This window comes from Oryctolagus cuniculus, chromosome 7 (assembly GCF_051225735.1).
Source record: "Oryctolagus cuniculus isolate XC-2025 breed Fujian yellow rabbit chromosome 7, ASM5122573v1, whole genome shotgun sequence".
Lineage (NCBI taxonomy): Eukaryota > Metazoa > Chordata > Mammalia > Lagomorpha > Leporidae > Oryctolagus > Oryctolagus cuniculus.
Genome location: NC_142873.1, coordinates 5,386,423 through 5,412,381, shown reverse-complemented (window position 1 = coordinate 5,412,381; position 25,959 = coordinate 5,386,423). Strand labels below are relative to the sequence as shown.

Sequence of the window (25,959 nt, the reverse complement as noted above, 5' to 3'; positions counted from 1 at the left end):
CGAAGGGATTGGCAAATGCAAGGTAGCGGTGGTCCTGGCTGCCTCAACTGGCCGGGGAAGCAGTGCCCAGACACCCAGCTGTGTGGATGCTTCCTTGTGCAGCCACCCCTCTGAGCTCATCTGCGGACAGTGGCCCTCTCAGTAGCCATGAATACTTACAATCTACTAGGACGCATAGAGTACTGGTAAGTGATGGTGGTCAATACTAGTATTGACGAGTATTCCTACAGGAAGTGAAGAGAGGCACTGGCATTGAAGCTTTTAACCAGTTGTGCCACATCGGGGACATTGCCTCCCTGCTCTCTAATTGGTGGAGTTGAGTCAGGTACCACGTGGGCTCTCTATCAGCTTGAATGTTTGTGAGTCTAGTGTTCCAGGGTGCACAAGCACATTCAAATGGCAGATGCCACTTCTGGCTGTCTCAGTAATGACACTGGGGCCATGCTGCAGGATGAAGCCGTAGGCTCCATGAGCAGATGCGCTGGGAAACCAGAGACAGCTGGATTGGTCAGCTTGGTCAGAGGCAAAACAGCCCTAGTGTGCAATGAATGGTGCTGGTGGTGACGGGCCATGACCCATTCATAGGCTAACAGCTGAATACAAGAAGTACGTATGTGTGGTAGTGAAGGGAAAATGAGTCTTCAGTCTGCAAAACATGGGGGGGTGGTGAGGTCACTGTTAGATTTCCAGAAAGATCTCTGGACAGGGAGCAGACACCGGGTATGCGCAGCTGGCGTGCACGGGGCTGGGGGCACACTCAGCGGCTTTGTCTGAGAGATGGAGCGGATGGTGGCTGGACAAGGCACGTTCTGAGGCTCTTTGCAGCTCTGACATTCTACAAGTTCATTATTTCCTTTCTTCTGGACACCTCTGGCGAGCAGCCCAGACTAAAAATGGCCTCCGTGTAGGATCCTTTTACCTACTTTCTTACCAGGGCTTTTCATTCATCTTCATTCTCTAGTACAGGATAAATGTGTGCTCTCAGCTGCTTAGAAAACTCTCTCCCCCATTTTTCTTTGGAGCATTTAAATAAATGGAACCTGGTGTGTAAAGTGCTCAGCACAATGCCTGGCTCATAATAATGTATTCATATGTATAAGGGTGTGTGTGTATATATATATATATATATACTCCTAATACGTCTTCCTCTGATGTTCTCCTCTAGCCAAAATATCTGTGTCATTTGAAATACTTAAAGAAAAATCCAAGGCCACTTAGCGTGCATTTGGGATTCATCCCCTGGCGGTGCCTGCACGGCACCATGGGCCCCCAGCACTTTAGCAGATTCTGGTGAAGGCGAGGCCTTGTCTTCACGCTTCACAGAGGCCCCAGGAACGTGTGTTTTGTGGAACTCCAGCCCTGGCCCAGTTCATCTGTGGCGTTGGGTCACTGACACAGGAAGTGCCCCCATCCATGAGGTCAAAGACGCTCAAACTCTCTGCCTTTGAGCCGCTGAGTTGACATCTCCCAGCAGGGCTGTTCCAAGCAAGAAGATGTAAGTCCATGTCAGCCGGGGCTTAGGCTGAGGAATCTGGGCTGTCCTTATATTTGGAAAAAAAAAAAAGTGTGGGCCGGCATAGTGTTGCAGTGGGTTACAGCCCCAGCCTGCAGCGTTGGCATCCCGTATGGGCACTGGTTCGAGCCGCAGCTGCTCTGCTTCCAATGCAGCTCCCCACTAATGTGCCTGGGAAAGCAGTAGAAGATGGCCCAAGTCCTTGGGCCCCTGCACCCACGTGGGAGACCCGGATGAAGCTCCTGGTTCTTGGCTTCGGCCTGGCCCAGCCCTGGTCATTGCAGCCTTTTGGGGAGTGAACCAGTGGATGGAAGACCTCTTTCTCTCTGTGTGTCTCTCTACCTCTCTCTCTAACTCTGCCTTTCAGATAAATAAAATAAATCTTTTTAAAAAAATATAGTGAACTGGACTCCCTCCAACACACACCACCGCCACGTGGCCATGTTAACAGCAAGGCAGGTGGGATGGGTTTACAGGTTGTTTCTGAAGCCTGTGCCCTGCCTGATGCCCAAAGCCTATGGCCTCATAGTGGCCCTCAGAAAAAATGCTCCAAGGAGTGCAGGCCCGAGAGGAGAGATTCTTGCTCTCACTTTTAGCAGGAGCAAAAATGCAAACTCAAGAGGTGATAAAAGCGTAATGAAGCCTGGGGGACTTCGGCAAGTTCTTGGTTGCACCAAGGTTAAAATGTGTGTTCTGTGAGCCACCTGTGTGCGTGTGGTTTGCAGAAGTCCAGGGAGTAACAGATGGGCGGGGCTGAGAAGACTGAAATCGCACCAGCCTCTACCAAGCAACCTGGGTTCCTCCTTTCAGACGGCCCGCACTCATCCTAACCATGCATGCCTAGGTGCTTACTAACAAACAATACAGAGAGGATGGTGGTAGGTTTTCACCCAGAGCATTCACTCTGAGAGCTTGGGTAGGGATAATGGGGATCCCCCTGGGCCAACGGTGTCTCAGTGACATGGGCCTCACAATGATAGCCATCCACTTCCTCCCATACCTAAATCTTGGCATCTTTCCACATGCTGTCCATCCGGGGAGAGGACCATGCAGGCAGGTGGGGAGCCACCACTGTGGCTCACTTGGTTAATCCTCCTCCTGCGGTGCCAGCAACCCATATGGGCGCCAGGTTCTAGTACCGGCTGCTCCTCTTCCAGTCCAGCTCTCTGCTGTGGCCCGAGAAGGCAGTGGAGGATGGCCCAAGTGCTTGGGCCCTGCACCTACATGGGATACCAGGAGGAAGCACCTGGCTCCTGGCTTCGGATCGGTGTAGCGCCGGTGGACATACCTAACAGCTGTGCCCGGCAATCAGCCGAGCGGACACTCCTGGCTCTGGTGGGGAGAACTAATGGGGTTAGGAGCCTGTGACGGTGAAGCTTCCAACCTGTGACTGAAGAAAACAGGGTGCAGGAGGACCCACAGTGTGGCTGGGACTTTGAGCAGTCTAGTGGGAGACGCCACAAGCTTGGGGGCTCCTGCCTACCTGCTGAGACATCCCAGAGGAATCTGAGCTTACACTGAGGACTGCACAGGTCCTGTGTGTGGTCCTTGGGACAGGGCAGACGATATTATACCCACGGGGGCTAGCACTCAGGCACTGGTCTCATCGAGGAGAGGCGCTCAGCTGAGCAGAATATACCTCCCTTCTGATTAAAAAATAAAGCTTTATTAAAGAAAAAGAGTGTTAGGCCAGAAGATGAAATGAGATCCTGGAGGTACATACTATAGAAAAGCCAAACATGAAGCCAAACTGCCACTGGGTGCTGGTGACACCTTTGCAAAAACTGGAAAAATGTTCCTTTGGCCACTCTGGTGCCTCTGGCAAAATTTGTTCCATATTTGTGGCACTTGAGCTAAAATAGTGGCCGACCCTTGCTGTAAAGGGTAATAACTTCTAACGCTGATCCAGATTGCTATAGCCAGCAGGGGCTCAGTGAGACAGGTGCCCTGTGGCTGAAGGATTAGCAGGATTCTCAGCATGCTAGCCTTAGGGAGGGAGGAAGCAAGGGAGCGGGGCAGGTGGGGCAGCTGCCAGACCAGTAGAGGGAGAGCACTTCGGTCTCCCCTCCTTCATTCGTTCATACCGCAAGGACTTAATGAGCTCCATCTGTGAGTCCATCGCTGTTCAGGCGCCGTCATCGAGTTACTCCACAATAACCAAGCCTGTGGCATAATCCCTCTATTTCACAGAGGAAAATCCAGGAGCCCAGAGTGCATTTATTAAGGCAGAAGAGAGAAGGTTTAAATTCTGCTCTGCCTGGTTCAGAGATGTTGCTGCTTGCTGTAAAACATGCTATGAGGGAACTCAGAATGAGTAGGGTATAAAACATGCTCTTGAGTGTGGTCATGTTTCTGGAATAGGTTTGCATGGGCTGGGTGTGACTGGGGGCACGACTTGGGCAGAGCCCTGCTCTCTGGGAGAGCAAGTGTGCTGGAGGATTGGACACTGAACTAGAAAAGAACCACTGGGGTAAAGGGGCGTGAAGAATGATGTTGGAAGGGCCTTGGCCTGTGGTGCCAACAGTGGACAGTAGAGTGAAAGCCCTCTCTGGGCTGGAGGGTTCAGGCAGAGAAGGAGCAAGCTCAGGCAGGTGCAGACAGGTGTTCACAGTCAGCAAACATCTGTGCCGTTTCTCCTGTGGTGCCCGCATTGACCCTGAAACCCTCCTACATTACTCCATTTGATCAATGTACCTCTCTTTGTCAATTTAGACAGGGAACTAAGATGTGCAGAGAAAAGTGACCAGCCAGAGGCTGTGCGTCTTAGACGTGGCTTCCCAGAAGCTCAAGCTCAGATCTGCAGGCTTCAGGCTCCGGGCTTCGCTTCCGTCAGCACACAGGTGTTTCTTGGCAGAACCTGATGAGGCCTCCAAGAGCCGAAGGCTGAGATTCTTACTAATGTTCAGGCAGAATCCAAGTAAGAAGCCCGGGGCAGGTGCTAAACCCAGAAAGAAATTTTACTCATGAAGTCAGGACCAGCCATGTGGACAGCATGGGGAGGGTTTGGAAAAATGCATTTATTTAAAAGGGTTGACTAACAGACTGTGTGGATGCAGCATGCTGCAGCTAGGGCTGTCCTGGTGCTGCCCATGGCTCAGCTCCCAGAACCCACACAGCTGCCCTGTGCGTGGGACGCTCATGTTCTCCAGTTTACAAGGGAGACAGTCGGGGAGAGAGGTAGGTACCCCTCACACCTTAGCAGAGGGGCCGGGCCCAAGCCTCAAACCCAGCAGGTCAGTGCAGGAAGCCATCTTCCCCCACCTGCAGTGAAATTTACAGTAAAGAGGGAGGCACCAGTCAGGCCATCAACAGTGGGCGGGTTTCAGCCACTGGAACCCAGGCTGAGATGCAGAGGGGCTTGGGAGGTCACAGAGTGACAATGACAAGCTGGAATGGCCCCCAGCCCCTCCATTCCTTTCTTAGTCTGTGTCACTGTAACCAAGTGCTGGAGACCGCGGAGTTTATAAATACAGTTGTGTGCTGTGTAATGATGCTTCGGCCATCGATGGAGTTCACATAGGATGGTGATCCCCCAAGAGTGTGTCACCCAGTGACGTCATAGCCATCTTGGTCTGCGCTAGCACACTCTGTGATGTCCACACGGTGAAGTCGCCTAACAGTGCACTTCTCAGAACGCAGGGGGAGCAGTTGGAGAAGCGAGGAGCCAGTGCCTCAGACCAGAGCCCTTCCACAGCAGGGTGGGCTCAGGAAGGAAGAGTGGGTGAGACAGGAATCTGAAGCTTCTAAAATGGGCAGCACAAAGGAAGATGAGACCCAAAATGAAGGCTCTTTTTTTTTTTTTTTTTTCAAAGGCCGTAGGAAGTGGATACCAGCTCTGAAAACAAAATGAGTAAGTTTGTGGAGCAGTCAGGGAGGGGAAGAGCTTGGGTTGTGGCATAGGTGACGTAGCTTTGGTCCCAGCTGCCCAGCCGTGGTGAGGTCCCAGAACAGAAGATGCACCTGCCCTGGGTGCTCACACTTGCTACTTATCTGTGACATCAGGGGAAGGACGCTGCCTCTATGCTAGCTAATCCATTGCTGCACTGAAGGGAGACAGCTGCCTTGCTCTTGCTAATTTAGTGTGAGAAGCCTGGCTCACTCGGTGTAGATAACAATTCCCAGTGGTTGGCAGGAGAGCTGGGGAGCCAGGGGCTCCACTGCGTTCCTCCCTGGCTAGCATTCCATCACCCAGCCGCCCTCCTTCCCCAGGTGGCCTGCAGGTGGCCAGGCATACCCGATGCAGAAGCTTGAGGGACTGGACAGGGGGAGGACCAGGGTTCCTGCCTCAGGAGAGATGGTTCAGGCTTGCACACATGGACTCAGGCTTGCAGCTTCTGCAAGTCTGCCCTTGTGATTGCCATCCTCACCCAGGTGGGCATTCTACAAAGCAGGGCAGCAGAGCCCCTGATGCCAGCAGTAACGGGTCCCAGTACAGTATCTTTCCATCTGGAAAGACACAGGTAACCACACTGGCTTCATAATAAGTGCATGCCCCATACCTCCCATGTTCCACCGTCTTCTACAGCAATAGCTGCCTTATCATCTCACTAGACTTTTTCTCTACCCTCCCCAAGAGAGTACTTGAGCCTCAGTACTCACTCTCAGTGGAACAAGGAAGAAGGAAACATTGACTTTCCTCCCTAAAAGCCCCATTCAGTCTCCCCTCTGACTCCTGTACCCATGCCCCAAGCAACTATTGATCCATTGAGGTGGCGTCCACCTAAGGGGAATTTGAATTTTCCCAGGAAATAGAGACGGTTCAGACGTTAAGCTGGCTTCAGCAAAACCCAACACACGTTGACTGAATGAAAGCAGCATTTGTTGGCTCATTGAACTGGGAGTGCTGGGCTGGGTGGGTCTAGGGGTTCCCTTTATCCCCATGTTTGTCATTGTTTTCTGTGGGGTGTCAGCATCACTGTTTATAACATTGGGTGGGATGCCTCCATAAAGCCAGGGAAGAGGACTTTGCTGAACTCTAGGCTCACAGAGCTGCTTTTTGGCAACCCAATCAGAAAAGGAAACCTGCTTCCCCAAATCCTGAGAGAGATTCTCATTGGCCCTGCTAGGCACACATGCCCACCTACGACCCATCCATCCCTTTGTGTACAGGAATAGAGAACCTACATGGCCAGTGTCCTAGTGTTGGGGTTGGAGCCTGGGTTGGGGATGGGCAGTTTCTGGCTCTAGAAAAAGAAGAACAAGGTAGGGAAGAGGGCTCGGCAAGGGAAATAGTAGATACTGCAGTTTACTGCAGTGGTGCTTAGCACCTGCTGGCTCCAGAGTAGGAGACAGATTTGGGACAGGGATCCCTTCCTACCTATCCCACTACTACAACAGGCAGATCCTGGCTCTTGGATGGGCTGACAGCTGCTTGCTGTGTCTTTCCCAGCTTGGACGAGACCTGGTTTACAGGCCTTTGTCTTCTCCTAGGCTCCCTCTTCCCATCCATGCTCTAAAAGGCCACTTCCTGAGGACCCCCCCCCCCCCCCCGGTGCTTGCCTGTAATTCTGGCCTGCCTATCTGTGGCAGTCAGCTAGCTGTCCAGAACTCCTCCCAGACATCATCCCTATTGTGCAATGAGGTCACCCAGTCCTGCTGAGTCAGGCTGGGACAGAGCCCAAGCCCTGAGCTGGCTGCAGGGAGACACAGCCTCCTCGGCTTCCTTGTGGGAGTGAGCATCTTCAGCTTCATGGTCTTCATGGTCTTGAAGACTTCCTCCCTCCACTCCCCAGAAAAGGAAATGTCCTTTCTGAGTACATTGCTTAGCCCTGGGCCAGTACCATCCTACCTTCCACCAGCTGGAAGGGAACGGATGAGTCATTCAGCAATGCTTGACTGTCCCCCACAATCCTCTACCAAGAGGCTGTCCTGCCTTAGTAGAACCATTTTTAGGAAGTCCCCATGACTGGACCTCTCTGACTTGGAAGTTTGCCCTCTCTGCTTTTCTCTTTCTTCGCGGACCCTGGAAGCAAAAGGTAGTGCCCAAGCCCTCACTTTAAAGGATCCAACTTCTCCAGGATGGATCTGATTCTCTGAGTCCTGGTGAGTTGCATGGTAGGTGCCAGGAAGACATGAGCTCTCTGCCATTGTAGACGCTCTCTAGTGCACACACAGTCAGGGGCTGTGGCCTGGGAGTGGGTGCAGGGCTCCAGAGGAGTCTCTGGGACACTGTAAAACAGTCTTGTCTTCCCTCCTCCAGGACTGGGACTCTGACAAGGCTAAGACGCTTCACTACTTTGGAGGACTCACTTATTTCTTGGGTCACTGGGCCTCACACCCCTCAGCTCTCTGGGTACAGAATGCAGCAACTAATGTCCCTTGAATGCACACAGTAGGCAGCTCTAGTATGGAGTAGCAGAGTTTCCTTGAAGACTGAATGGAAGAGCTGGTGTCGTTAAGCCTGTGATGCCAGCATCCCATATCCGTGTGCCAGTTCGAGTCCTGGCTGTTCTTCCAATCCAGCTCCCTGCTAATGTGCCTGGGAAAGCAGTGGAAGACGGCCCAAGTGCTCAGGCCTTTGCCACGCACATGGAAGACCCAGGTGGAGTTCCTGACTCCTGGCTTCAGCTGGAGCTGTCCTGGCTGTTGGGGCCATTTGGGAAGTGAACCAGCAAATGGAAGATCTTTCTCTCTCCTCTCCCTCTTTCTCTGCCCATTAAACAAATAAAACAAATCCCAAAGGACAAAGAAAGGAAAAATATACAGGGAGCCCAGCCTCTCACTTTTGTTATGAGTAAGGAAAATGAGAGAGGAGATCAACTCCCACACACTATCTCCAACTTGGAGGAACCTTAATTCAGTCCACTCTGCTCCCTCCCTTGAAACCGCAGACTGACTTAGAACCTCTCTTTCTCTTCCCCCACCTCCTCCCTCCTTCCCTGTTTCCCTAACAGTCTCTGTCTCCTGGGCTCATCCCTGGAGTGGAAGTGGACAGAGTCCACGGTGCACTGGTAGATGCTTCCTGAAGGTACGCCCTTTTCTGACCTTCAAGGAGGAAAGAGCCATACTTCACAGTCCTATGTAACTGTAGCCAGGTAGACAACTACTTTGACCAAGGGCGGAGGCACAATTAGAAATGGGGTAGGGGTGGGTGTTGAGAAATCAGATGTCTTGCTCTCTGAGACATCCCCGGAAAAGAAGAGCTTTGGTGGTGATTCATTTCCTAGATTTCATCTGCAGCTCCTCTCCTCTTTTTTCTTGGCCAGAAGCCCAAGGCCATTGCATGTCTTATCTGATATTTACAGCAAAGTTCCTTCCTTCCTGTGCTCCTTGAAACCGTGGTACGATGTGGGCGTGGGTCAGCCTGGGAATTGAGGACTCCCCTTGGTTGTGGTGGACTTGCCACATTGCAAACCAGAGTCCTGAGTTTCCTTCCCTTTCCTCTGTAAAAGCTACAAGCTGCACCTTCTGAGCCCCTATGTCCAAACCTCAGGTTCTGCAAGGCTGGATCCTAGTGTCTTCTGGAATGCCCGTATCGTAGTTCAGACTTTCCTTGGAACATCACAGCATGGTGGTTGATCACACTGTAACTGCTGATTCTCTGGAAACAGCTGAGTGTCTGGCTGCATGGATGGACAGTTAATGTGGAGAGAGTTTGGGGACTGAAGTGTGACGTCAAAACCAAAGCTGCAGGGGCCAGTGATTGTCAGTTTCTACAGGGAAACTATGACCAAGGGGCCTTGAAGCTAAGAGTGAGTCAGAAGCCAGTGAGCTAACAATTAATCTTAGTCCCAATATCACCTCCAACCAATATTTTTGGGTTGTATTGTGAGCCAATGAATAAGTATTTTGTATATAGCTCCTGGGCACCAAGCACTTTGGTCATAGGATGAAAAGGAAAGAAAAAACTTGAGGCAGGGATGAAGGAAGTCAAGTCGGAATGCTGTCCTCAATCTCCCTAGTTTTCTCTACCATTGATCACCCAGCAACTATCACCACGTTCACGTACATGGGCTGCCAACTCCTATATCATGAACTCCAGATCCCTCTGCAGAGTTGCAGAGACATAGCGCAACCACTCTGTACATCTCTGTGGTATATATTTGCTCCTTTCTAAAACTTAGCATGTTCACAACCAGATTCAACCATCAATCTCATTTCCCACCCACCTCTCCCACACGTGTCCTTCTTCCAAAGTATGAAGAGCTATACCTTTTTTCTGCCTGTAACAGTCTTCTACTCTCCCTTTAATCACTGTCCAATTAGTCTTCGAGATGGCTCAGATCTCATGTTTTCCACACATCATATGTCTGCATATGATGGAGCACCATCTCCTGGACCCACCTGCCTTTAGGGCTGGATGAATGCCCACCGCCCTTGTAAAGTCTCCCCTAATCCCTTCTGGGTAGAAGGACTCTCCTGCTCCCCTGGGCTTGCATAGAACCTGACCTGATATTCCCTTTTAGCCCTTCCTACATTCGTCCCTCCTTTCAAATGCAAATCTCTAGTGACTTTGTACTTCTGAAATATTCCCACTTTCCCTATGTTTAGTGCTTTCACACCCACCAGAAACAGTTCTGCTACCATAAATTCCTCCTGTTTTGTACTGACTAGTGCCTTCTTGTGGCCTTCTTGTCTAATAGGAACTGGTTACACATCCATCTAGCACACATCTAGCGTGTGCCCTTCTCAGCGATGAGAAACGCTGTGGTGCTTCACAGACAGGCTGACTTTAGAGTCTGAAATATGCATTTGACTCGGGATCTACAGGTGCCAGATGTGTGCCTTGGGCAAACCACTGAACTCCCTGAGCTGCCTTGAAAGGTGCACTGTTCTGTCTCAGCTCCAGGAGTTTGCACCTGCTGGGCATTCAGCTTAGCGCCCTCGCCCACCCGAGACTGTAATAACATCTCCCTTTTCAAGCCTCGGCTCAGATGTTCTGCTCCTAAGGAAGTTAACTGGCCCTCAGAGACAGAGTTAATTGTCTCTTCCGTGCCCTCACTTAATACACTGCATCTGTTCATGTCTGGGCGCTTGGCCCCTGGACCATAATGATCTGTGTCTTGCCCTGCCTCTCCTCCTTTGGGACCGTGATTTGTTAACCATCATGGCCTGTCTTTGCCCTGTCCCATTTACCATAGCTCCCAAGAAAGAAAGAGTAAGCCAGATCAGAGTAGAAACGCCACAACTCTGAATATGGTGTCAGTCTCTCACTGAGTGCTTGTCGCTGAGTGTTCGTGAAGCTGCTGGCTCCATCCTAGCACTGTGTTAGGAACCAGATAACAAACTGACTTCGGCAGGAAATTGAGTGATGTGTTCAGTTAACTATTGAGAAAACCTGATATCTTCCAATTTCATGAGATATGTAACTAGTTTTGAATATTTGGGAAACTACCCAAATCACCGAGAACTAGTTTGCTTAGGGGATTTGTGTTGGTAATAGCAATGTCTATAGCTAAAGTTGTAAATATCTTATTTTTATTTACTGTAAATATTTTAAAAACTAAGCCACATAAAAATTAATTTTAATGATCTAGGAACTTTATTATAAATAAAGACAATGATAATTATGGTGCTGTTTTGTATTTGTTTCAGATGTTGTTACTGCCTATGGTGATGAATAGAGGAGGTCCGGGGTGGGATGACCTCTGTACCAACCCTACCCCTGCTATTCTTAATGGTGTGATCTTTGGTTATTTCATTCCTCTGTGCCTCAGTTTCCTAGTCTATGAAATGGCAATAATAACATTTGAATGTTAGCATTACTGTATGGATTAAATGACCTAACACATACAAAAACCCCTAACAGCACCTAGCACCCAGTGTAGGTACTCTGTACGTGTTAGCTATTATTTGCAAGGGTTGAGCAAACACCAGAAAAATGCTTGGCTGAGATTACCTAAGTGCCTTGCCAGGGTTCTGTTTTTCTGTGTCATTCCATTCCCTCAGCATCTCTCTTCAGTAGGGAGGGGGCAGCATTACCCACATTTTACAAATGGTGGAACTGAGCCATGGAGAAGCAAGTGGCAATCCGGAACTAAGACCTAAGTTTGTAGATATGAGGAGGGGTGCTCTTCCAGGAGACCATGAGACCGTTCACTGGAAGCAGCTAGAGAGCCCTTGTGAGGCTGTCAGCAGTGACCCCTGGAGGCCGCCTCTTGGCCAAGTTTCGCCACGGATGCTCAACAAGGTCACGGCTGTCTCTGACTCTGAGATGAGCTCGGGCTATGTCTTCCTGGGTATTTTTCATACCAACTCTCGAAAAAGCCATATAATGGGGTGAACGGGTTGCCAGCCAGAAACTGTCCCTTTGGCTTTCTACTCGCCCTGTGTCTTTAAGCCTGGGGTGTATTGGATATACACCTGAGTCACCTGGTGCAGGCCTTTCTTCTGCTGAGCCAGGGCCATAAAACATTTGAGATCTCCAAGATCTTGTAAAGCATCTGTGTCTAGCCACTCCCCCAGCCTATGGCACCCATTACTTCTGCAATCGTGGGCAAAAGATCTACAGAAGTGCCTCTCCCTCACTGCCTGTCTAAGCTGGCCAGGGGGCAGATTCTGTTCTCTTCAAGACTGGCTGTGCAGGTGCAGCTCACAAAGAGTTCCTGGGTGCCGGGAGTATTCCGCTGCCGGAATCTGGACTGTTCAAGAGGAATCGGGATTGCTTTCCTTTTCTGTCCACTAGAGGGCTGCCAGAGGGGGATGGAAAAGGCAGAGCCTTAAAAACATACCATGCTGCTGAAATTTCAGCAAGAGGGGAAAAGAGAGAGCGCGTGAGAGGAGAGAGAGAGAGAGAGAGACAGCAGAGCAGTCCCAGGCTTCCTCCTCTCGTTCACGTCAGAGGCAGGAACCGACTGTGCTAAGGCTGTTGGCTCAACATGCAGAGACGGAGACAGGGGCAGACGGCGCGAGAGTGAGAGGAGAGGGGGTGCTTCCTGACCCAGGGGATTGCCACGAGTGGAGCAAAGCCACCTGACTTTTTGATCTCTTCGTTTGCCTCTGCTGTCTCCTTGCACTCGTAGCCCTGCCAGCTTGGGTTTCGTTTCTCCCGTGAAGCCTCCTCTCTTCCTCTCAGAAGAGGAAGGAGAGGAGAAGAGAAGGGAGAGAGGTGGGCTCTCTAGGTGAGCGCATCAGCTGCTTCCAGCCCCAGCAGACAAGAATCCTCTTCCCAGGAAGCTCCTCTCGCTCCCCGGCCGCCCACCCCCAGCCCCGGTAAGTCCAGAGCACTCGCTCCTCCGCTTTCCTCCCCAGCGTGATTTCAGCACCAAGGAGAGCTATGAGATGCGTTCTGGTCTGTGTGTGTTTCCTGCCAGGCGTCTGGCGCTAAGGTTACATCTCTCTCTCTGTGCTGCCGGGGGAGCCGGCTTCTGCGTAGGGAAAAGCAACGCACAAAACTGTGTCTGCTGAATTGAAGGGGGATGATGTGGACGCGGGCCTTGCCGGGTGCGTGTGTGTCTGTGTGTGCTGTTGCATAAGACAGGTGAGGTCGGAGCTAAATTGCTGGTGGCTTCTGCTTGTCGCTGTGTGTGCAGCTGTTCTTTTTGTATGTAGATAAGAGAGAGGATGGGGGGATTTAGTCCTGCACCTTCTTTAACTCTTTCCCGACGAGCCCTCTGTGGTGGGAAAGTGTTGCAAAGGAAGTCTGCCTGGGGGAGAGGGGCTGGAAGTGGCGGAAGAGTTAAAAGTTATGCTTCTCTGGAAGAGCTCAGAGGAGGTGGTTCTATTAAATGTCAATTTCCCCAGGATTCTCTGGGTTCTTGCTGTGGAGAGAGCCCAACTTGACCTTTTACTTTCTTTCCTGGTGTGAACCCCTGGCAAGTGAGCAGGTACAACAGGTGAGCCTTGGGCTGGGGCAGCATGAGGCGCTGAAGTCTCTCTGACTTCATGATGGGAGGAAAATAGCAGCATCTTGAACTGTGCAGAGATTGGCCAATATGGGCTATTCTACATTGGCAAGGCGGCAGGCGGTCTCCTCCACTTTCTGTCATCCTTGGCTGTGTATGGTTGGAAAGAGGACAAAGTCTGTCCTGTTCTGCTTTCTGGGGCACCTGGCACTGAAAAACAGCTCATAGAAAGGTTTGTCTCCACATAGCAAGGGAGCCAAAACTGGACGTAGACTGGCTCCTGGCTCAGAAAGGCTAGAAGTGGTGCTATGTCCTCCAGTACCGAGGGGCTCCACCAACAGGAGCTCATCACTGTTACTACATCATTGCTACTACTTTTTGCAAGGTACTTCTTTTTCCTCCTCCCTGACTCCCTGAAGTACACTGTATCAATTCTCTGCATCTGCCTTGGCTTTCCTGTGGAGACACTATTGGCCTGCCCCTTCCAGACCTGCCCAGAGCTACTTGAGTGGGTCCGTTCAACAAGTGATGTCGGGGATTTTCTTCTGTTGCCTGAGTCTCTCTGGGTTTTCTCCAGCATCCCTAGCCCCTTAGGGGTTTTTGAAAAGATGTGGCCTCTTATAAGAGCAAGCCCTGCCTTGATTTTGCTCCTAACTTTTTATGGGTCTGGCTGCTATCTTCAGGTGTGTCCAGGCAGGGAAACACAGGCTGGGGGTTCACTCTTTGCAACCCTGAACCATCCCTAGTGGGGTGTTTTTTTTTTTTTTTTGGTCTTGCTTTGAATTCCACACCCTGGACCCCTCCTCCAAGATGAAGGAAATATGCTATCACTGGCTGGAGATTCTTCTGGTGAAAGACAGAGTTTTCCTTTTTACAATGCTCGGCATCAGATCCAGAAATCTTAGCATCTCCCTAGAATGGCAGGAAGTAGAAGGCAGTCAGCAAGAGTGTGAAGTCAGAGGTTATCACGGTAGGGAAAATGATTGAAACAGACAAATGCAGAGCACCAGAAACCAACACTGACTCATTCATATTTCAACTGCTCCTGTCCTTCAAATTCCCCAGTCTGAATGAGGGAGTAGATGGATTGCTGCATGATATATCTATCTCTCAGTGTTTTTTGTTTAAAAAATCATGCCCTTGCAATAGGCGCTGTCCAGCGCTACTGTGTATTACTGAATATGCGGTACTCATTATATATATTCATAATAGTGGTCATTATTTCATTAGTGCCCCTAAGTTTTCTCTGAAAGAAGCACTTAATGACATTATTGAGCCCATTTTATAAATGGAGAGGCATAGAGAGACTGCTAGGCCTCAGGGCAGCAAAAGCAGAAATAAGACTCCTGATCCACTAACGTGCAGAAGTGCTCATTGCGGAAGAGCAGGGATGGATTGCTCCTCGGTGAACAGCTTTGCAACCAAGCCTTTCAGATAACTCCATGTGGGGCAGGGGCTTCCGCCTAGTGAAGAACGAGAATCAGGCTAGAGCCCCAAGGTGCTGTTGACCTTTAGCTCTCAGCCAAGAAGATGGGTCCAGGAGCAGAGTGAAGGCCAAGAGGTTGGTGACCTCCACGCTGAACTGATGCCATGCTCTGGATAGCGACACTGACCTTGCCCCAGAAATCGCAGAGGAAGACACTTTTCCCATCACACACTGCCGTAGATATCATGGTTTGGGATGCTGGCTAACTTTTCTCTCCTGTGACCCTTCATCGAGTCCTCTGTGGATCAGAACATAGGGAAGGTGCCTAAAGAGCAGGAGCAGGAGATGGTTGGGCTCCAACCATGATAGAAACCCTACAAGAAGGGTGGGAAACTGGAACCCAGCCCACATACAAACCCAGAAGTCCCAGGCCTCACAAATGGCCAACATTCTGGGAAGGAAGGCACTGGGCTCTGCTATGCAGCCCTCCTTCACTGTCAGAGGCTGTCCTGGGGTGCCTCTGGGATCCCAGCGGATGGGAGATGGTAGAGAACGGGAGGTAAGGTGAAGGCCAGCACCCTGCCCTGTCCTCCACAGCCATGCTTTCCCTGGAAAGGGCCTCTGTTGCTTTTTTTTAAAATCGATGTATAATTTGAATCTAACACAATGTACTGGTCTTAAGTATCCAGATTAGTAAGCTCTGAGTATTGTGTACACTCATTTAACGTCTACCTCAAACAAGATCTACAAAAGTTCCTTTATGCTTCTTTCCAATCAGTCTTTCCCTCCCCTAACCCTATCACCTTCAGACTTCTACCACCATAGCTTACACTGCTACGTTATGTGGAGGGTATGCATTGCTGAATTTATTACTTAACAGACATGTAATGTAGACCCTAGACTTTTAAGAGAACATCTCAGAGTTCTGAGGTTATTCTTTTTTTTTTTTTTTTTTTTTTTGACAGGCAGAGTGGACAGTGAGAGAGAAAGACAGAGAGAAAGGTCTTCCTTTGCCGTTGGTTCACCCTCCAATGGCCGCCGCTGCAGCCGGCGCACCGCGCTGATCCGATGGCAGGAGCCAGGATCCAGGTGCTTTTCCTGGTCTCCCATGGGGTGCAGGGCCCAAGCACCTGGGCCATCCTCCACTGCACTCCCTGGCCATAGCAGAGAGCTGGCCTGGAAGAGGGGCAACCGGGACAGAATCCGGCGCCCCGACCGGGACTAGAACCCGGTGTGCCGGCGCCGCAAGGTGGAGGATTAGCCTATTGAGCCACGGCGCCGGCCTCTGAGGTTATTCTTATCCTGATACCTTGCCTGTTCAGTTCTCTTCTACCCGGTATCTAGTTGAAGGATCACTGGGTAGAAATGGGACATGTTGTGTACAATTTGAGCAGGGAGTCCTCAGCCAGGAAATCAGCGTTGCTGTCCGATTAACTAGCAGATCAGTCTTTAGTGGACTTCAGAAGGTGTCCAGGTAGATCACAGACTTGTTCATGTACGTACTCAGCAGGCAGCCATGTCCTCCACCTCCTCACCCAGGGACTTTGCCTTCACACTTTCTCCCCAGGCTTTGCCCTTTTCTGGGTTGGCCTGCCTCAGAGAGTGTACCAGCCAGCTCTTTCACGAGAAGGTGCCTGAGTCATCTCTCCCAACTGGGATCCCACAGAGCTCAGTGTAGGTCATGGCAAGTTAAAAGACAGCCAGCATGAAGAAATCCTAAGATCTAGGGAAAAGTAGGTATGGAAATACCAAAGCCAAGTGACAGTCCGGGGGCCAATCCCAGTGGGTGATTTGACAGAAGTGCAGAGGTATGCCTTTGCCCCATCTCACTTATGGGCTTTATTAATAAAGATGAGAGTCCCTGCCTAACTAGAGTTTCATCTTCTTTAGAGCAGTTCTAGTGGGGAAGGGAGACTTGGAAGAGAATTGTCTAAAAGCTGTTTCCTATCATCTGTGAGAACACTCATCTTTACCTTGGAATATGACTGTAGACCAGAACTATATTGACTTATTTTGAACACAGCAAGTAACCAGTGTGTCAGTTGGCAAAGGGAATTCAATAGCCTTGCTCTTTTCTTCCATTTCCCCCATTTGCTGTTTGAACCGTTTTTAGGTGTACAGTTCAGTGGCATTAGAGCATTCACATTGCTGTGCTACCATCACCACCACCTGCCTCCAGAACTCGCTTATCTTCCTAAACTGAAACTTGTACCCATTCAGCAATAACCTCGTTTCTGTCTCTCCCCAACCATGGACAGTGAACACCACTATTTTCTGTCTCGGACAATCTGCTCTCAATGTCTCATGCAAGTGGGGTCATTGAGTGTCTGCCTTTTGTATATAGCTCATTGTACTTAGCATCATGTCTTCAAGGTTCATTGTTGCAGTGCATGTCAGGATCTCTTTGTTTTTACAGTTGAATAATATTCCATTTATGTGTAGATTACACTTTGTTTATCCATTTATCAGTGGATGGGCACTTGAGTTGTTTCCTCTTCCTGTCCTCTAATTTCAGCCAATTGTTCCGGCTTTACTTTCCAGCAAAAAGGGAAGGGAGACCCTCTGGGCATGGCTCTCACTTGCGTTGAAATTGTACCCTTTTCCCAGGAAGCCCAAGCAGGCGGCTTCCTGGAGGGAAATGGAAGGGGACACATGGGCTTGACACACATGAGTGAACGGATCCATCGCCTGCATGCAGACCTCACTGTTAAAGTGCACAGCACACACCACCTCAGTGAATCGGGACCTGCTCCGTTCCCCCTGAAGTGCCCCACTCCTATCCCAGAGAGGCAGCTGCAGGCGGGGGGAGAGGCACAGCCCGCATGAGGCGGACACATCTCCGGGTTACACGTCACGGGTGACACGCCGTCATAAAGGAAGGAGTTCCGGGTCAGTTTACTGAAGGTTCAGCCCTGATGCCCTAGGGACCACGGTCTCTAAAGCAGAGCGCTCCCAGGCTCACTCCAACAGCTTCTCTAATAACAGCTCACGCTCAGCGACAGGTGACTCAGTGAGAGGTTGTTACTCAGACCCAGAAGGGATTCACAGTCCCTTTCAGCTGATTGGGTCCTTATCCTACTGCATGGAACAGAGGTGACAGAGTCCACAGCGTTGATCCTGCGACAGTGTCAGCCCAGGATGGCTGGCATTTGGATTTTGGTCTTTGATCCTCATTCCCGTAAAAGCCCTGGTAGCTTGGATGTTTCCGTTGTTCAGCGATGGTGCCAGCCAACATTTGCTGAGTGCTTCCCAGGACGTTGAGCCAAGTATTTAGCACACAGAATGCCCTTCACGAACTGTGTGCTTTCGTTACTACTAAATAAATACCTTAAGCACTTAATATCACGTAGTGGCTAAAACGTTACGACATCTACTATTATCCCCATTTTACAGACGAGGGAGTGGAAGTCCCATGCTGCTAAATGACCCGCCCGGCTGTTTGCAGCTAAGCAGTGGGAGTGCTGGGACTCAGTCCCATTCGGAGGCTGCGTCTCCCTGCTTGTTTGTGTTGCCTTTGTCATTCGTTTGGCGCTAGGGAAGCATCCTCGTGACTCATCTCAGGCTTCTTCAGAGGAACTTGACGCCTGGCACTGCTGCTCCTCTTTCTGGGTGAAAACTTCTTGCTGAGATTAGGGAGTCTACCAGGGACCGGCCCATGGTGGGGCTCAATAAAAGCCCAGTAAAAATAAAATAATAATAAAAGCTCAATAAAAGCCGCTGCCAGCCTCGCGGAGTGATGTGAACCTCACAGCCACAGAGCGCCACATTCCTGTGGATGGTCTGCTCTGCTCAGCCGAGTGCAAGAATTCCCATGTTTTCAGTGGTGATAATAGTAACAGCAGCTATGTTTTATGTGCACTCCTGATGTGTCCAGCTCCGCGCCAGGTTCTGCAGTGAGTGTCTCACTTGGTTCTCACAAGGATGGGTGAAGGAGCTCTCCTGTTTTTTGGTGGCTGCTGTATGAAGGCCCTGTGCTGGTGTGGAACACACACTCTCTTAGTTAACCTCCCAACAACCCAGAAGGAAAACCTTCCCCGAAGTGAGAAAGGGAGACCCTGGTCAGGTGCAAACATGAGCTGAAATAATAACAGGTGTTCCCCAAGAAGATCTAGAGAGAGGACACACAGATGGGAAAAAACAAACCTTCTGAAAGGTTCAGAGAGGTTAACTGGCTTGCCCCAGGTCACACAGCCAGGAGGTGGAAGGGCTGGCTTGAACCACATCTGTCTGAAACAGCCCAAGTTCTTCCCCTCCTCTCTGCTGCTGTCTCTCAGGCACAACCTCTCCCACTCTGGGCGCCACCCACACAGGACCCGCAGCGTGAAGGCAGCAGGAGCGGGGGCTGTGAGCAGGAAAGGGAACTGCAGAGTCCTGCTGCCCGTATGCTGGCTCTGGGACTTAGGACAGTCACTCAGGCTGAGTCTGAGGCTCCCCTCGTCCCCATCAAGGAGGCCATGAGTTCTTGAAGGGGTTGTGTGGGAATTAAGTGGGGCATGAGCACAGAGTGCCCCGGACGGTGCTGGCCTGGAGCGTGTCCGCTGTGAGCCGCCGTGCCCCTTTCTGTTTAATGTGGCCTGGGGACTGGATGCAGCCTGGGGTACTTGGCACTTTAACAAGCTAGCAATTAGCTGGGCTGACCTGGATTTTATGTGCTCCTCAAGAACTAATGGGTTGGGCTGGCCCTTGTTTTACATCACCTTGATTTTAGGAGCATGTGTTGGGCTATTTTTTCTTCTACTCTTCGAGCACCAAGAGCCTGACAGGCCAATATTTAAACATATCTGAAAGATGCCTCTTGCCAATTAATTACCTGGGAATTGTACCAGACTGAAATTAATTCAAGCCTTCGGGAGACACTGGTTCTGAGCACGCACCAGGCCACCAAGAACCTTTGCCGTCCTCCTCTGCCTTCCCCTCCCTTCTGCTCCTTCCACCGTTCTGAGTTTTATTTATGAAACATTTCCCCTTCCTTTATAATTATGTTTTCCATAAGAAGAACATTTAACAGCCACCTCCTGGCCGGGCTAGAGTAATTGTCTGAATTTTTTGACGGCATGCAATTTCGAAGGCCGGGGTTTATATGGATTACCCTGAGTTTATCTCCGCAAGTGCATCAGGAGAGAAGCCGCTGCCAGCCTCGCGGAGTGATGTGAACCTCACAGCCACAGAGCGCCACGTTCCTGTGGATGGTCTGCTCATCCAAAGGCATTTCTGTAAAACATACACCTTAACGAGCCGTGTCTGCCGGCCTGCCCTGTTTAAACACCTCCTGACGTTCCCCGGTGAGCTCTGTCGATTGCAAGGTCAGCAAAGGCACCTGAGCCACTAGACAGGTGTGCAGAGGAAATCAGCCGACAGCCCCGTGCCCCCTCCGCTTCTTTCCGGCAGCCCAGCCAGCTGTGAGCCAGGGGCGGAGGGCAGCTCTGGCGACAGAGAGGAGGGCAGCGCCAGGGCGGAGAGCCCCTGTCAGCTCGGGTGCAGGGGGCGAGCGTGGCCAGCCGGGCAAGGGGACAGGGCCCTGAACACTGGAGACCTACAAAGGGCCATGTTGAAAAGGGCAGAAGCCACAGTGGTGTGCAGGGGCTGTCCCCGCACAGTGACCCCAGCTGTGCCGCAGAGAGATGGAACTTAGAAAAACGCAGCTGTAAATCCTGCCCTTCAAAGCCGTATATATTTATAGAGACATGAATGAAGTTTAATGCCGGTGAAACTCACTATAAAGGAAAAGACTTCATCTGTATCTGTAGCTCAGGTGCGGATCGGCGCGGGGCCTCCTGCCTGCCTCAGCCCCGAGCCCTGGGCACCGGCGCTATCACGTGCAGCCCAGCAGCCACTCGGGGCGGCCCCCGGGGGGTGGGAGAGGCAGGGTTCTCTCCAGCGTCTGCAAGCGAGGGGCCCGGCTCCCATCTCTCCCCTTATCTCCCAGGGCTGTTGAAAAGCAGAAAGGAAAAGGGAAAAGCAGTAGCAGAATCCAGCGGCTTCAAACAGTCAGGAGTCTGGCTTTAAATAAAACGATTTGAGGAGGGCCGGCTCTTATCCGCCTCGCGGGCTGCCAGGCGCTGCTCCTCGCGGCTCCAGATGGGCTGTGACTGCAAGGCCTGTCTCAGCAGCCACGTGCCCCATGCCATCCCTGTAGCCCTGCCTTCCTTGCGGCCCATGCCAGGCAGGCAGACACAGCTCAGGAAGCCCCGCCCAGCAAGTCTGAACCCTGGCCTGCCACTCCCCAGCTAGCTGTATGGCTGGTGGTCATCAGGGTGGGAATGGGGAATTTGCTCAACTTCTCCGAGCCTCCGTCTTCACATCCATAAAATGGGCTAAGTAGTTCCCACCTCTCCGAACTGCTGTGTGGTTCAGTGGGGTGTCGTCTTCCACGTGACACACAGCGGGCCCTCAGCCCATGGTGGGCGTGCCTGTGGCAGAAGGGTGCCGTCTGAGTGTGGGAATCAGGAGTCCCAGGCTGCTCCATGGATGCTCTCCCCAGGGGCGGGGGAGGCCCCGGGGGGCCGAGACTGGCTGCAGGGGCAGGAGCGTTCTTGAGAGAGGCCTGGAGCCTGCCTTTTGCTTATATTGTCCCCGGCTCGCCTGGGGGCTGCAGAGGCCCCAGCTGGAGCCCTGGAGCAGCATCTCAGAGATAAGCTTGGCCATGCACGCGAGCTAGGTCTCCACAGGGCTGGGCCTGTGCAGGGACCTGTCTGCGTCCCTGTCCACCGCTCCCGGGGAAGATGACAGCTGAGGCCCGGTTTCCCTGGGGCGTGTCTTAAGGCGACTGGTACTTCCTTCTTTACCCTAAGAGTCAAGGAGCCTTGCTGGGGGCTGGAGTTTCGTCCTGGGTCACCTCCCTCCGAGGGAGCGGCCAGTGGAATATTCTGGAGAGGGAAGGGTGCTGCTGCTGATTGGGTGCTGATAGGTGCTGACCAGAGGTCAGGAGACCACCATCCATCTATCGCATATGTTTGAACAGTCTGAGGCCAGTGTGTTATTAAAATGCAAAGTGAGAGTGCACCTGCCCTCCTCCCGCTCCGCCCTTTTTGGCTTGGTGTTTTAGCAGCTCAGTCCAGTGGGAGGGGAAGGCTCAGGCAGCTCCCCGCCCAGGCCGGGAGGGAGAGGGGAGGGAGAGGGGAGGGAGAGGGGCTGGAGCCCCACAGGGCCCTCGCGGCTTCGCTCCAGCCGCAGGGGCTCTCCCTGCAGCCTGCAGCCACGACCTGCTTTGTGACTGGCAGCTCAGAAAGCAGGCAGGTGCTGGGACCTCCGAGCACACACCTGTTCCACTGCCTGGTGGGGTCCTGGGGGCCTCTGGTGGCCGCCGGGTCCCTCCGGACACCCCCTAGCTGCAGCGGTGGGAAGCCCAGGAAGGAGGCCTGCTCCCACTCCTTGGAGCGTGCTGCCCTTTTCCTTCTAAGTTTTTAAGGTCAAATGTTGCTTAAGGGGTTATTCACCAGAGGCAGAGCCTGCCAGAGAAGGAAGATAGCATTTTCATTTTTGAAGTTTTGCATCTCATTCAGGTGTCCAGCTCAGCAGCCGGCCTGCCCAGACCCGGTCAGTGATGCAGGAGGACCAGCAGGGAGCGGTTACCCCAGGTCTGCCTGGAGGGTGATGAGGCTCTCCTGGGCTCATCCAGAAGCAGCTCTGTGTCTCCTGCTCAGTAGCATGATAAGCCCACATGAGCAAGGAAAACAAACAAAAAAAGAACCTAATGTCCGGCCATGATCTACATACTTCACAGACAGAAACTACCTGATCTATATTGTCACCTTTGGAGGGCGGGGCTACTACTGTTCCCATTTTACAGGTGGAAAAACTAAGGCTCAGAGTATAGAATTTGCCTGCAGATGCACAACAAATGGCAGAGCATGGATTGGGCCCAGGGACTCTGCACTTGGGGACCATGCTGTCCCCATGATCCCCGGTGCCCGAGGTTGGTAAAGGACACGGGGGAGGGGTGGAAGTCAGTGCAACTGTTAAGATGCTGCCTGGGGAGCCGGTGCCCTGAGTCAGAGTGCGAGGTTCGAGTCATGGCAGCTGCCATCGCCTTCCTGCAGTCGCACCCTGGGGACAGCCCCTGCCACCCGTGTGGAGGACCTGGATGGAGTTCTGGGCTCCGGCTTCAGCCTGGCCCTGCCCTGCTGTTGCGGGTATTGGGGGGGGGGGTGGGGGGCGAGAGGTGACCAGTAGATGGGAGACCTCTCTCTCTTTCTCTGCCTTTCATATAAAGTAAAAATAAATAAAATTAAAAATTAGTAAAAAAAAAAAAAAAAAAGCTGGAGAATCCCAGTCCTCAAAAGCACCGCTTCGGTTACTGAGGTCAAACCGAGAGTGAGACCACAGGGGTCACCCTCCTCCCCCAGGGCCCAGTGCTGTGTTACTGAGGTCAGAGTGAGATGGGAGGGGTCACCCTCCTCCCCCAGGGCCCAGTGCTGTGTTACTGAGGTCAGACTGAGATGGGAGGGGTCACCCTCCTCCCCCAGGGCCCAGTGCTGTGTTACTGAGGTCACTGAGAGTGAGACCAGAGGGGTCACCCTCCTCCCCCAGGGCCCAGTGCTGTGTTACTGAGGTCAGAGTGAAACAGGAGGGGTCACCTCCTACCCCAGGGCCCAGTGCTGTGTTACTGAGGTCAGAGTTAGATGGGAGGGGTCACCCTCCTCCCCCAGGGCCCAGTGCTGTGTTACTGAGGTCACTGAGAGTGAGACCGGAGGGGTCACCCTCCTCCCCCAGGGCCCAGTGCTGTGTTACTGAGGTCACTGAGAGTGAGACCGGAGGGGTCACCCTCCTCCCCCAGGGCCCAGTGCTGTGTTACTGAGGTAGAGTGAGAGTGAGACTGGAGGCGTCACCCTCCTCCCCCAGGGCCCAGTGCTGTGTTACTAAGGTCAGAGTGAGATGGGAGGGGTCACCCTCCTCCCCCAGGGCCCAGTGCTGTGTTACTGAGGTCAGAGTGAGATGGGAGGGGTCACCCTCCTCCCCCAGGGCCCAGTGCTGTGTTACTGAGGTCACTGAGAGTGAGACTGGAGGGGTCACCCTCCTCCCCCAGGGCCCAGTGCTGTGTTACTGAGGTCAGAGTAAGACTGGAGGGGTCACCCTCCTCCCCCAGGGCCCAGTGCTGTGTTACTGAGGTCAGAGTGAGACTGGAGGGGTCACCCTCCTCCCCCAGGGCCCAGTGCTGTGTTACTGAGGTCACTGAGAGTGAGACCAGAGGGGTCACCCTCCTCCCCCAGGGCCCAGTGCTGTGTTACTGAGGTCAAGGTGAGATCGGAGGGGTCACCCTCCTCCCCCAGGGCCCAGTGCTGTGTTACTGAGGTCAGAGTGAGATGGGAGGGGTCACCCTCCTCCCCCAGGCCCAGTGCTGTGTTACTGAGGTCAGAGTGAGATGGGAGGGGTCACCTCCTCCCCCAGGGCCCAGTGCTGTGTTACTGAGGTCACTGAGAATGAGACCAGAGGGGTCACCCTCCTCCCCCAGGGCCCAGTGCTTTGTTACTGAGGTCACTGAGAGTGAGATGGGAGGGGTTACCCCCCTCCCCCAGGGCCCAGTGCTGTGTTACTGAGGTCAGAGTGAGACTGGAGGGGTCACCCTCCTCCCCCAGGGCCCAGTGCTGTGTTACTGAGGTCAGAGTGAGATGGGAGGGGTCACCCTCCTCCCCCAGGGCCCAGTGCTGTGTTACTGAGGTCAGAGTGAGATGGGAGGGGTCACCCTCCTCCCCCAGGGCCCAGTGCTGTGTTACTGAGGTCACTGAGAATGAGACCAGAGGGGTCACCCTCCTCCCCCAGGGCCCAGTGCTGTGTTACTGAGGTCAGAGTGAGACCAGAGGGGTCACCCTCCTCCCCCAGGGCCCAGTGCTGTGTTACTGAGGTCAGAGTGAGACTGGAGGGGTCACCCTCCTCGCCCAGGCCCAGTGCTGTGTTACTGAGGTCAGACTGAGACGGGAGGGGTCACCCTCCTCCCCCAGGGCCCAGTGCTGTGTTACTGAGGTCAGAGTGAGATGGGAGGGGTCACCCTCCTCCCCCAGGGCCCAGTGCTGTGTTACTGAGGTCACTGAGAGTGAGACCGGAGGGGTCACCCTCCTCCCCCAGGGCCCAGTGCTGTGTTACTGAGGTCAGAGTAAGACTGGAGGGGTCACCCTCCTCCCCCAGGGCCCAGTGCTGTGTTACTGAGGTCAGAGTAAGACTGGAGGGGTCACCCTCCTCCCCCAGGGCCCAGTGCTGTGTTACTGAGGTCAGAGTGAGATGGGAGGGGTCACCCTCCTCCCCCAGGGCCCAGTGCTGTGTTACTGAGGTCAAGGTGAGATCGGAGGGGTCACCCTCCTCCCCCAGGGCCCAGTGCTGTGTTACTGAGGTCAGAGTGAGATGGGAGGGGTCACCCTCCTCCCCCAGGCCCAGTGCTGTGTTACTGAGGTCAGAGTGAGATGGGAGGGGTCACCTCCTCCCCCAGGGCCCAGTGCTGTGTTACTGAGGTCACTGAGAATGAGACCAGAGGGGTCACCCTCCTCCCCCAGGGCCCAGTGCTTTGTTACTGAGGTCACTGAGAGTGAGATGGGAGGGGTCACCCCCCTCCCCCAGGGCCCAGTGCTGTGTTACTGAGGTCAGAGTGAGACTGGAGGGGTCACCCTCCTCCCCCAGGGCCCAGTGCTGTGTTACTGAGGTCAGAGTGAGATGGGAGGGGTCACCCTCCTCCCCCAGGGCCCAGTGCTGTGTTACTGAGGTCAGAGTGAGATGGGAGGGGTCACCTCCTCCCCCAGGGCCCAGTGCTGTGTTACTGAGGTCACTAGAGTGAGACCGCAGGGGTCACCCTCCTCCCCCAGGGCCCATTCCTCCTCCTGCTCCACTGGCGACTCCTGGTTTTTCCACAAGGCTGCATCTGATGCCTTCAAGATGGGAAGGAATCCAGTCTCAAAGCAAGTGAGTTTTCTTAAATGTGTTTTCTGTCATCCAGTCCACACGGGAGGGCCAGTTCTCTTCTGTCCACAAGAGCCTCGCTCACTCTGTGGTTTAGTCACTCTGGGGATTATCTGGACGCAGTCATCGCTGCCCACTCACTGTGGGCACCACTTTTGTCTCTGGTTGGCCATCGCACAGAGGGGTTCCTGTAAGGGACTCACAAATGCATGTTCTAGGGGAGCACAGGAATGGGAGCCCAACCTGCTCCTTATGGGGGTTCATTGTCCAGCTGTGGCGCTCTGAGCTGAGCTCCAGTGGCAGCCAGGGCCATGGGACGATGAGAGGGGAGCCATGTTAGGGTCGGCTGGGGG

At 52.8% G+C, this 25,959-nt stretch overlaps 1 protein-coding gene across 3 annotated transcripts in view; it reads left to right on the top strand.

Moving 5' to 3' along the window:
* The first annotated feature begins 12,071 nt into the window (after nucleotides 1–12,071).
* Nucleotides 12,072–25,959, top strand: part of TNR (tenascin R) — a 435,083-nt gene continuing 421,195 nt past the window's right edge. For 2 of the 3 annotated variants that reach the window (XM_070077163.2, XM_070077161.2), the window contains exon 1: nucleotides 12,138–12,664. The gene's annotated coding sequence lies outside the window, so the exon portion shown is untranslated. Of the gene's footprint in view, nucleotides 12,665–25,959 lie in introns of all 3 variants that reach the window. The other variant, XM_089299432.1, reaches the window with a different exon arrangement.